This window comes from Crocuta crocuta, unplaced genomic scaffold (genome assembly GCF_008692635.1).
Source record: "Crocuta crocuta isolate KB4526 unplaced genomic scaffold, BGI_CrCroc_1.0 scaffold174, whole genome shotgun sequence".
Classification (NCBI taxonomy): Eukaryota; Metazoa; Chordata; class Mammalia; order Carnivora; family Hyaenidae; genus Crocuta; species Crocuta crocuta.
This window is the reverse complement of record NW_027530330.1, coordinates 4,684,668-4,698,170: the sequence shown is the minus strand read 5'-3', so window position 1 is coordinate 4,698,170 and position 13,503 is coordinate 4,684,668. Positions and strand designations below refer to the sequence as shown.

The window sequence follows — 13,503 nt, the reverse complement described above, 5'->3', positions numbered from 1 at the left end:
GGTTAAGTGTCTGACTTTGGATCAGGTCATTATCTCCCAGTTTGTGGGTTCGAGCCCCGTGTCAGGTTCTGTGCTAACAGCTAGCTCAGAGCCTGGAGGCTGTCTTCTGGATTCTGTGACTCCCTCTCTCTCTGACCCTCCCCTGCTCATGCTGTCTTTATCTCTCTCTCAAAAATAAAGAAAACATTTAAAAAAAATAAAAAATAAGGCAAACACAAGACAGACAAGTATAAAAGTACCAACCTGGTAACATAGTCCAGTCAGAGCTCTGCCAACAGGCTGGGTAGAAAGTGTCAAGATTCAGACTATTGTTTCTCATAAGGACTCAACAAAATGAATCTTTAATGACTTGAACTGCAAGGTAAGGGATCCAAAGAATGCAGTGCTTTTAGTTTAAAGAACTATCAGTAAAGTACTATTCAAAACAAACTGCATTTTATCAAGAAAACAAAAGGAAAAGAAGATATAATCGGGACTATATGCCTATCTTTCATGTACAAGGTTTGAGTTCTAACAGAGCTGTATAGTGGAGCCAGAATTCAAATAAGAAATTATGCCAATCAATTGTCAGATCTTCAATATAACTTTTCTAAGAAGGTGTTTTCACCCAATATATTTTTTAAGCTTATTTATTTTGAAAGAGCAGGGAAGGGACAAGGAAAGGAAGAGAGAGAATCCCAAGCAGTCTCCACACTGTCAGCACAGAGCCCCATATGGGGCTCGATCTCACAAACTATGAGATCATGCGTGACCTGAGCTGAAATCAAGAATCCGATGCTTAACCAACTGAGCCACACAGGCACTCACCCTCAATATCTATTATTCACAAAGAAACATAAGCTGTGAATATACAGATCCAAAAATATAAATGTAGAAACTAATGACATTATTATGATCTAGACAGTGAATTATGATTTTGAGGTCATCAAAAAGGCTTTTTAAACAATCTTCCACACTTCAAAAAACTCTCTTCAGGTGGTAGATCTGTCCCAGTGTCATGGCAACTAGAACAAGAACTTTAAAGAAGGACCAAAGGGCCACTCTGCTATTTGTGTTGTCGTTGATCGCTCTGTGTATTCTCTTTCAGACTTGCATGCATTCCTGCTTCTGCTTTACACTTGTCATTGCCACTGCCAGCTCATCAATCGCTTCTTCTAACTCGTTCTCATTAGCTGCTCTTCCCATGCCTTGTCCATTGGGGGCTTCCCCAATATCAGTGGTGAACATCATTGTTTGGAGTCATGGTAGACATCCTGTTCCTAAAACAAAACTTAATATGTTCCATCCATATGAGCAGCAAATGTGTATTTCCCACTGGTCTCCTGGTCTCCTTTATAAAGTCCTTTATTATCAGGCCCTGAAATTTCCACATCCAATGTCCAGGAAGCCATCCTTGGCCACCTGAAAGATGAGGCCCATGGAGGTGTCTGAGGTGACCTGTTCCAAGGAGCAACCCTCTGAATGCACATAGATGCTGATGAAGTAGCCCAAGGCTGTGGCCTGAAGGGTAGCCAGGTGCACCAGCTGCTCAGCAAGCCTCACCATAGTAGGGCTGGGGCTGAAGCCAGGACCCAGACCAGGGCTTCCAGAGCTGCCACCACCACTTCAGCTCTTTCATCAAGAACCAGTTTAAGTATCTCTGTTATCCATCAAGCCTTCCCTAACCTCCTCCACTGAAGCTGATATTCAGCCTTTCTCTACACCGCCCTTGGAGTAAACATTAATTCTGCAGCTATTGATGGGGTTTTGGAGTGATGGGGGTTTGGAGCTGACAGCAAAGAAAGAATCCTTGAAGAATCGTGGTGCAAAAAGGTAATTTTATTAGAGCACTGGGACATGATCAGTGTGCGGAAAGAGCAGCACTGGGGTTGTGAAGTATGGAGTTGGGGGAGATAAAGTCAAGAGGAAGGTTCTTAATGGAATCCATATGCTAAGGAAGACTCACAGATTACTGGAGGTCTAGCTAGTGTCAAACTAAGGTTGTTTTTCCCTCTAGCAAAGCATTATCATTAAAAGAGTAAGGAGTTCCTGGAAATTAGGCTATTGATAAGATTGCTTTTTCTAGTAATTTACTAAAATGTTTGTAAACTGATGGAGGCTCTATCAGTTTAAAAATGTGTTCTCTGTCCTTTGTTCATCCAAGAGTACCTGAAGAATATCACACATACCTCACTTGGGGGAGGAAGATGTTGTTAGCTTGTGCTTTGCCCTCAGCTTGCCTTATATTCCCTCCATCAGTTATCATATGGTATATCACAACATATGCTTATATGAGTAGCTTTTTCATTACAATATAAATTCTTTGATCTAAGAATTCAAGCTTTTCCATTTCTGTACTCCAAATACCTGTCATACTTGAGGAAGGCTTACTGAAGAGATTGATTGAGATGGTCAAGTACATAGTAACCCCACTCTTTTCAAGGAGATGCATGAAGAACACTTGAGTGTTTTCAAAAAATTTAAAACTGCAAAGTTAAGTAAGTCTTTAGGGATTCACCCTCTAAAAAGTATTTCAAGAAATAGCCAGTGCAGTATTGAAGATTAGCAAAGATGGAGGAACCATACTATCTGACTTTCAGCCTTACTATAAGACTACAGTAATCAAGACAGGATGGTATTGGCAGAACAACTGACAGATAGATCACTGGAATAGAATAGAGGATGCAGAAATAGACTCACATAAATACAGTCAACTGATTTTGGATAAAGTAGCAAAGGTAATACAATGAAGCAACAATGGTTGAACAATGAACAATTGAACATCCACATGCAAAAAAAAAAATGTATCTAGACAATGATCTTGCCCTTCAGAAAAATCAACTCAAAATGGATCATAGATCTAAATGTAAAATGAAAAGCTATTACATTCAAATAACATAGGGAAAAAAACTTGGAAAACTTTTGGCATGACCATGACTTTTTAGAAACAACATTAAAGACAGGATCCATGAACACAATAATTGATAAGTTAGACTTCATTATAATTAAAAACTTCTGCTCTTTGAAAGACAATGCCAAGACAGTGAGAAAACCAAGCCACAGACCGGGAGAAAATATTTATAAAAGACACATCTGATAATGGACTTATCCAAAATATACAAAAAGGTCTTAAAACCCAACAATAAGAAAATGAACAACCCAATTGAAAAATGTACAAAAGACCTTAATAGACACCTCACAAAGAAGATATATGGATAGCAAATAAGTATGTGAAAATATGCTCAACATCAAATGGCATCAGGGAAATAAAAATTAAAACAGTGAGATTTCACTACATATCTATTAAAATGGTCCAAATCCACAACACTGACAACACCAAATGCCGATGAGAATGTGTAGCAACAGAACTCTCATTCATTGCTAGTGGCAGTACAAAATGGTATAGCCATTTTGGAAGACAGTTTAGCAATTTCTTATTAAACCAAACATACTCTTACCATACAGTTCAGCAATTGTACTACTTAGTATTTACCCAAAGGAATCAAAAATTTATTTCTACACAAAAACCTACACATGAGTGTTTATAATATCTTGATTCATAATTGATAAAACTTGTAAGTAACCAAGATGTCCTTCAGTAGGTGAATGGATAAACTATAGTATGTCTGCACAAATGGAATATTATTCAGAGCTAAATTGAAATAAGCTACAAAGCCATGAAAAGACATGGAGGAATCTTAAATGAATATTTTTAACTGAAAGAATCCAATCTGAAAAGACTATATACTGTGTGATTCCATACAAAAAAGAAAAAAAGGAAAACTATGCAAACAGTAAAAAACAAAACTATAAAAACAATAAAAAGACAAGTGGTTGCCATGGATTGGGGAAAAACAAAGGATGAATAGATAGAGCACAGAAGAATTTTAAGACTATGAAAATACCGATTGACATCATAGTGATGGATATATGTCATGATACATTTGTCCAAACCATAGAATGTATAGCACCAATAATGTAAAACATAATGTCAACAGTGGACTTTGTGTGATTATGAAGTATCAATGTAGATTCATCAACTGTTACAACAAATGTATCACTTTGGTGGGGGTTGTTGATAAGGAGGGAGGCTCTGCAAGTGTGTGAGCAGAGGTGTTAGAAGTGGAGGAGGGGAAGTATCCACATTAAGAAGGCACTTTGAGACAAAAAAACCCAAAAAACAAAAAACAAAAACAAACCAACAACAACAAAGGAAGCCACTCCTCCAGTTGACACAATTTTATTCAAGGTAACTTACTGACGGGATCAGGCAGGCAGGCCATCTGCTATGTAGCTATCCTCCCCCAATCTGGATCTTAATCCACTGATTGTATAGGAGAGGATACTAGTTATCTAAAGAGATGCCATCTGTGTGCTAGAGGGGAGGGAGGGGAAAGAACTATGTTATCTCTAATAGTTATCCGACCAATTTTAGGGAAGGTCCGAACAAGCTTTCCTGCATTCAGGTCAGGATACACAATAACCTTCAATGGGCATGGAACATGGAGCCCCAAGGAAGGTCATTGCACATGTGTAAAAAAGACAGAAGGCCAAATATAGTCAGTATTGTCAGCATCCCTACAAGAGGTATAACAAAAATCTTTGTACCTTCTCCTTCACTTGTGCTGTGGAGCTTAAACTGTTCTAAAAATAATAATAATAATGTCTTAATAAAAGAAAATGTTTCAGGCAGTATCTGAATTGAGACCATGTGGATTACAGTCAAGTCAGGTGACCAGCTTCTAATGACCTTATAGCACAACCTGGCCCTGACATATACTGTCCACACAGCATGGCTGCTCTGTAACTTCTAAAGTAACTGGCACCAATGACCAATGATCAATGTCTTGCTTCTTGCCTCTACTATATGTAAAGACAGTAGTTACCCCACATGCAGTTAATAGCGTATTCTGTTATTATGTGCTAGACATTATAATTTCTTCATCCTCACACCAATCCTGTAAAGAAAGCATGATTATTCTATTTCTCAGCTGAGGAAACTGAGGCACAGAACATAAGTAGTCAGATGAAGAGCACACACATAATATAAACTCAGAAAAACTAGCTCCTGGGCTTGCATATGAAACCACTCTGTCACCACACACCTATTGTAGGAGTCATTTCCCACAGGGTCAGAATCCTAGGGATTCCGGGTCTGTTAAATCCACTCAGAAGGTTTTAAGACATGAAGTCCTGAAGGACAACCAATATCCTTCTGTAGCTTATTTTGTAAAATGAGATTTCAGGGAGGAAATAGCGACAGTAACAGAGGCACAGCATTTTTTTTCTCTTATAAATTTATTCATCACAAAGTTTTATGCCTAAACACATAGTTTGTATGTTCATTGCAGTTATAAATAGATACACTCAATCTGGTAAAATGTACAGAAAGTGGGCAGAGTATTTATAATCTTGAGAAAATGCTTCAAAAAGAATCCCATTCTCAGGCTCTTTTGGCTCAGATATAGGGACATTCTTGGACTAGATTCCTTACCTCTTGCTTGGTAGCCTTGAACGTAGGTATTCCATGTTGAGTCTACCTTTGTTCCTAATATGATAGTAGTTAGCATATCCCGAAGTTCTACAGAGTTCTTCTATCTGATTTAGGTATTCTGATGTTCAGATAGTTCTTGCCATTAAGGGATACTTTATGGGCATTTCTGTTGAGATATATTTTCTCAAAAGCCAGTTCCATTTACCCCACCTACATTTGAAAATGAATCGTTTAATCATTTATTCTAATCTCTTTCTTTGTAGTCTATCAATTTTATAACAGAAAATAAACACTACACTCACTATGACAACTAAGAATAATGACTGGCATTATTTTTACATGTCACCTCACAATATTACTGTTTTCATGTTTTCTTATTAATATAAAGTTAATACTTCTTAGTTATTTCAATCATTCCTATTTAAAATAGCTAAATAAAATTAAATTAATAGTATCCTTCTAGACTCAGAAATTGGAGTAATTCTTAATACCATTTTAGAATATCATAGCATATTGAAGGTGTATTATTATTAGGAAAATAATTGGTTAAGAAAAGCTGGGTAATTTTTAAAACTGGATTTTGGGGAGAGGGTGTTCATGGGTGTTTCATTTCTGCACATTTTACAAGCACTGGCTGCTTTGAATATCTATTCAAGAACATGTACACAGAAAACAGCCTTGGAATACAGAATTAGTGTCTCCTTCTGGAGGAAATGCTAATAGGGATAGGATTTTATGATTTTTAATTCCGCTTTTTTTTGTATGTTCATTTTTCTGCAATTGATATGTACATAAACAGAACAAATCAATGTTTCATAGGTATATTCTATTCTACTTCATTGTCAATGTGAATTGTATCTCTTTAAAAGTCGTAGTTTCAAGGGGTGCCTGAGTTGCTCAGTCGGTTAAGCATCCAACTTCGGCTCAGGTCATGATGTCATGGTTCGTGGGTTTGAGCCCCGCATCGGACTCTGTGCTGACAGCTAGCTCAGAGCCTGGAGGCCAGTTCAGATTCTGTATATCCCTCTCTCTCTGACCCTCCCCTGTTCATGCTGTTTCTATCTATCAGAAACAAAACATCAAAAAAAAAATGAAAATTGTAGTTTTGATGCTTTCAAACCTAGTAATATAGAGAAGTTATTAATTTCTCTATATTCCTTACATCCTACCGTTCTCCAGCATTCTTGTTACAAGGGTAGTTAATTGTATTGTGTTTTGTTGTGAGACAGTATTACCATTAACAAATAACTTTAGAAAGGAGGACTCATAGTGGTGTTTGTAGTTGGTAGTAATACATAATATGTTACTAGAGTGTGTTATATAATATTCCTATATGTTACTAGTGTGTATTATATAATATACCTATATAAGCTATACATCATATCTCCTTTGTTGTCTTTCAAATTTATATTTTATATGCATATGTTGTCTTTCAAATTTGTATTTTATATATGTATATGCTTCCATTTCACATTTAATTTCTAGATAAAAATACTACTAGTAGTGATAACACGTTCCCTTACCTTGATTCTGATTTCAACAAGAGAAGCTTGGCTGTTGTAATGCTAATTAAAATGAAAACTTTTATTTGTAGTTTGATAAAGTTTTATTTGGTCCTTCCATTTTTTGAGATCAGTTTTAGGTTTTGTACTGGGTTGAAGAGTATCCCCCCAAATCCACATCCATTCAAACCCTCAGAATGTGACATTATTTGGAAATAGGGTTTTTGCAGATGTAATTAGTTAAGATGAGTCATGCTGGAGCTTTCCTTCCTTCAGCTTCTGTATTTAATAAGCTGGCATAACACAGTTCTACCTTCAAAATGCTTGAGTCTAACCACTACATCTAACAAAACACACAACAGCCACAAAAACACCATAGATGAAGCCACCATGATCACAGTCTTCTTAATGGTTTCTCTTCTTCCAAACTTACCTCCCTACCTAAAGTGCCCTTCCAATAATGAAACATAGCCATTGTTATTCTGATGTATGAATTATATTAATGGTTTCATATTATAATTAGAATAAAATGTAAATTGTTACCATGGCCAAGATGTTTAAATTCTGGCGTCTGACAATGTCATCATCCTCAACTCCTGCAGTCATGTCTCTGGATTGCTAGACTCCCAGCTCCACTGGCCTTCTTCCTCTTCCTCCAACACACTTTCATTCCTTAGGTCATTATACTTGCAATACCCTCTGCTGGAAATGCTATTCCCTAGATCCTTGCATAGGTGATTCTGCCTTAGCACCCAGGCCTCTACCATAATACTACCTTCTCAGGGAGGCTTTCCCTGACCATTTCAACTAACTCAGTCCCTCTAGCTTCCTTATTTCTTTTCACTGTTATTTTTATTACCACCTTATCCCTCTCTGAAATTATATTTTTGTTAATTTATTTAGTCTTTTTCTTACCCGCTAAAATCTAAGCTTACTAAGTTCAAGAACCTGCTTTCTTTTGCTCATAGCTGTGATTCCAGTAAAATGTCAGGCACATAAAAAAAAAAAATTCAGTGTATGTTTGAATGAATGAATTTCTATGTAGACATGTTTAATTTGCAGAACTATAATACATCCTTCTAGAAGCAGCACATAGTTTTTCATGCCATCATGCATGCTATGCCTACTCCATGTTTCAGAAAGTATATTGCTTAACTTTTGCTGCATAACAAACTATCCCAACACAGTGTCTCGGTCTATTGTGTTTCTTCAGGTCTGGGCCAATTCTACCAATCTCCCTGTGTGTAGTCAACCTGCTGGGTGGCAGTTGTTGGCTGAGGTGTCTCGTTTCTCCTCCATTCAGTAGTGTCTCATCCTTCCAGTGACCTAGCCTGAGCATTTTAACATGATGTTCCTGGGATCCAAAGGCAGCAAGTACTTGTCAGGTCTCAGGTTGGGTTACATTTGCTATTGTCCCAGTGGCCAAAGTAAGACACTTGTTCAAGCCCAGATTCAGAGTCTGAGGGTATTTATGGAAATGACTACTGGGAGATTTTTAACAAATCAGGCAATGTTACATAAACAATCTACCATAGGTGGAAAGCCACCATAGCCTGTCTATATTCATTTCCAATAATATAATTTTCCTGGATTTGTGGGCTACTGATGACTAGAAAGTGAAATAATAGAGGAAAAGGTGAAGAGTGGAAATTTTCTTGCTCTCAGAGTTATTGATTTCCAGTAGGTAAACGGCCATACACCTCTGGTTGAAAAGTGAAATGGAATTACAGTGCAATGGGTCAATCTCTCTACCTGCCCCCATTCTTAGCTCAATTATCTGCCTCAATGTCCCATTTGTGTGTGATTATTATACTTCCTGCTGAAGCTGGGAATATCTTATCTAATTTCCCTAGAGTGCAGATATTTTCAATGCTAGATTCTGTGTATTTCCTTGGCTTATTCAAATGAAAAGGAGGTAAGGATGAATCTGGCACTGTTGCTTGCAATTATCATAACCCTCGGGTGCCTTCCAAATTTTTCTTTATATTAAAACTGTGCCTATATTCAAATCTATAAATATTAATCAAGAGTTATTTTTTTTGGTACAGACTTTAGGAAAATATGATTGAAATAATATAGTTCCTATGATCAATAACTCATTATCTCATAGAAACTAAATCTTGTGTTTCAGGATGAAAGTTTTTCTTTGGGGGGTGGTATCCTAGGCCATGTGGTTCTGATAATACATTCCATTTAATCCTTAAAATAAAATTTAATACTAGTAAATTCTAATTCTCATTGTCACTCTCTCTCTCTCATCCCAAACCTCCCTAACTTAAAAAGTGCTCTGCTAAGAGTAAGCCCATTTTCTAAGTTCTTCATTTAGTTTGATAATCCTTATCTTGAAAACTTTCTCCATAGATATTTTCTCAATTAAACATGTCTCCTACCAATTGTTAAATGGTAACATAACATTAACAAGCATTGGAGAATAAAAAACTCTTTGATAACTTGTGGCAAGTTCAATTGACAAAGGTCCAGTGATTTCAGAATCTATGCCTGTGGTACATTTTGTTGTGTTTTTTTCTTTTCCTCTTACCAGATAGTTATTTTTAATAGGCCTGAATTTTTATCATTCTTCTATGTGTTTAGAGTGTTAATGTTTTAATACTTCAGTGATATGTGTGAAAGAATTTTAAAAATTCAGTTCTAAATGCAAATTATTCTTAAATACTCTGTCTTGACTAACATCATCTAATGTTAAAATTTGGTTTTACTACCAGATTTACTACCGTTTTTAGAAAAGAGTTTAAGGCATAGATAATTTCAAATTTGCTGTACAGTGAGAGCTCTGTGATCTCTAGCCAGAACCGCTTGTAACATTTTGTTCTTCTAAATAGCCTGCAGCCAATGGTCACTTCCCACTTTTCCCAACTAAGTTAAAAAGAAATTTACTGCTTCATTTTATTTTGCATTTATCATTCAACAAATATTTACACAACCCTTGAAACAGGCCAGGTATTTATCTAAGCCCTGAAAATACAAAGATGTATAACACAAAATTTCCTACTCAGGAAGATCACATCCTTTTGATGGATATAGACAAGTAAGCAAAGAGTTAACATCCCATACTGTAACAGAGACATGAAATAGCATCTCTGGGAAACACAGGAAGAGGACACAACAGAGGAAGAAGTGATCTGGGGAGACACAGCAAGTTAACCGTGGAAAAGGCCAAGAAAAGGCCCAAGTGAGAACAAAGTTGTGAGGACAAATCTGAGTAGGTGCTGATGGGGATCAAACAGGAAAGCTGGAAGACTATTCAACTGAGTCCTAGAGAATCTGGGTGAATGATCGGTTGCTTTGAATCTTCAAACTCTTTTTACAATATTGTGTTCCATTTAAAACACTTTAATCATGACTGCTAGCCTACATGCAAACACATTCTTCCATGTCCCTGTGAGAAATAATTCTACCCTTAGCCAAGAGCCTAGCATTCCAGAAACTTAAGCCATGATACAGAAATCCAAATTCTATTCAACACCATCTGCATAACCAGCTGTTCACCTCCCATGTTTCCTTCTTTTCTCATGTACCACATGTTCATGGGGAAAAAAAGTAGTTATGAATGAAAATGTTATCTGTGCTTTGAAGTCCTACATTTCATTACCACAAAGTCATCCACTGATATTCCCTGAAAGTGTTTATGCCACCTGGAGAAACAGATTGTATTGTCTTGGGGCAGGACTCAGGTATTTGGTAACTTTAACAATGTCTTCATACTAAGATCCTCAAAGCACATGTCAGAAAGCCAGTACATGTGCCTGGTGATTTGCTGGAATGGTTATATTCAGCAAGCCCCTTGGCAGTTGGCAGGCACTTATCAGCCCCATGTAATTTCTGAGTCAGGCTCTCTTTTTTATCCTATGCTTCTTTTCCAAAGGATCTGAGCTCCTGTTCACACATCTATCCATTTATTCCACAAACATTTACATAATGCCTATTACATACTCAGAAGATAAGAAAACACAACAAACGTATCTTTCAAATATTGTCAATTGCTCAAGGATTGTTTATGTATTTATTTATTTTACTCTTTTATTCCTCTTGGTCACTGAAGGTAATAAAACTACCTAATGTATAGGGCATTTTTCAATACTAAATGAAGTAGTGTAAGTCAGAGACTTACTGAAATTACAGACTCATGGGGCACCTAGCTGGCTCAGCCAGTAGGGCAGGAGCCTCTTTTTTTGTTTGTTTGTTTAATTATTTATTTTGAAAGAGGGAGGGAGAGACAGAATTCCAAGAAGGCTCTGCACTGTCAGCACAGAACCAAACACGGGGCTTAAACTGATTATGACCTGTGCCACAATCAAGATTTGGATGTTTGATTGAGCCATTCAGGTGCCCTGAGCACGAGACTCTTGATATCGAGGGCATGAGTTCAAGCCCCACATTGGGTGTAGAGATTACTAAAAATCAATCAATCACAGACTGCCCCATAATAAGTACTCATTATGTATTTGTTATTATTATTATTATAATAATGAGAAAAAGGCAGGACTAATACATAGTCCATAAATGTTATGACTCACAACACCTTTATGAATATAACTATTTGTAAGTATTCTTACATAATTGTGCCTTGTCTATGTTGGTTACACACACACACACACACACTCACACACAAATTAAACAATTATCCAATACATTAGAACGGTATTACAGCCAATGCAAACGATGCACTCTGGGGTTTTTTAATGTGTAGTTTATTAAAACAAACAAAATCCAGTTTTCCTAGGATTATACTTACTCCTCATTTCAGTCAACCATTTTGGGAACAGAGGTATGATTTGTTGCTTTGTTGGAGATTTTTTTAAAATATAAAGTTTATTATTCCGTGGAAACACAAAGAAGACACATCAATAAACCTGTGATATATTAATTAGATAAATCCCAAAACTAACAGAAAAGTAGTCAAACTACATTGTTGAGAGAACTTTGAAAGACAAGGCTGAGTCTTATTCTGTGATTTATGCCAAGTAGACATCATGAAAGATAGGATTTAAGCCTCTCATCTCTGTTTCCCTTTCTATCTGTTCCAGAACAGTACGCCTTCAAAGCAGCCTGGCGTAACATATTTTGGGCATAATTCCTATTTGTTCCTTTTTTTGTCCCCGATAATTGCTGTAGAATACCTGTGCTTCATTATGATCCTCCAAAAAGTGCATTTTTCCTTTTATTTTTGATCTATTATTTCCACAAATTAAAAAAAAATATGATTAAAAATGTTGCTTATGGACTATGAACTTGAGGTCAAAGGAGTCACAGCCTTATTCTCTTTCCTGCTTTTATCTTAATAAAAAAAAAGATGGGAAGAATTAAAACCCTGGAAGATATTACAATGTGGAAAACTATAAACATTTTATAAGCTTGTATATTCAAGTTATTCTTGGGAGATTCTATCACCTGTGTGGCAAGGAAGTTTTATTATAAGGGTTACATAGGACCCATTAAAATCCTTTAAGTTTGTCTATTATCCAGAAACCCCAAGCAACTGGAATACTGGAATAGAATTTCTGCTTCTCATAACTTATCTATAGTGCATTTATTGAGATTTAATTTTAAATGTCATTCATATCACAAACTGAGATTCAAAAGTTGCTGGGGATATCTGCCAAATTAATTAGAGGGAATTAGAAATTACATGGGTGTTTGCAGTTTTGTTTAAGAATGTGGGAAGTCTGTGAGTAAACGCCTAAGAGATAGAGAAGAGCAAACAGGTGTCTCTGCGGACTTAAGTTAGAGGCCTGTGGAGTGAAGGACTGAGACAGAATCTTAAGGTACAGGCTGCACTGATTAAATCCCTGGAACAAACGTGAGGAGGCTTCTACTTGTTTCTGCCTGGAACACACATCTAGTACATCAAAAATCTTCACACATCAGTGTTTTCCAGATGGGAAACAACAGTGGCCCCAATTANACCGCCAAATTCATATGCTGAAAGCCTAACCCTCAGCACCTCAGAATGTGACTATATTTGGAGTTGGGGGTCTTTAAAGAAGTGACTAAATTCAAATAAGTCCTTTAGGGTTGGCTGTCATCCAATTGGTCTGGCATATTCAGACACATGAAAGAGACACCATGCAAAAAGCAAAGAACATGTGGGGACATAGCAAGAAGACAGCCAGCCATCTGCACATCAAGGAGAGAGGCCTCAGAAGAAATCAAGCCTAGTGACGCCTGGATCTTAGACTTCCAGCCTCCATACCTGTCAGAAAATAAATTTGTATTGTTTAAGCCACCCTTTCTGTGATATTTTGTTATGGAAGCTACAGCAAACTAATAGTAGCAGGAAGTCAAAACACACAGACTTTGACTGTAGTTGATGTATTGGTTTATAAACACCCATGAAACAAACCTTGGGGGTATTCACACATAAGTGAGAAAGAGCAAAAGCCCAGGAATCCCTCAATATCTTTATTAGCAGAAATAATAAGGTCAATCTCATAGGGTTTTTGTAAGGATTAAATGAATTGATATATATGTTATTAAACTATGTAGCAATACAGTGATGTATGTGTTAAC

General features: G+C 36.7%; 1 pseudogene; it reads right to left on the bottom strand.

Moving 5' to 3' along the window:
- Positions 1-341: 341 nt before the first annotated feature.
- LOC144232815 (transmembrane emp24 domain-containing protein 2 pseudogene) lies at positions 342-1,545 on the bottom strand (annotated as a pseudogene).
- Between the last annotated feature and the right edge of the window lie 11,958 nt (positions 1,546-13,503).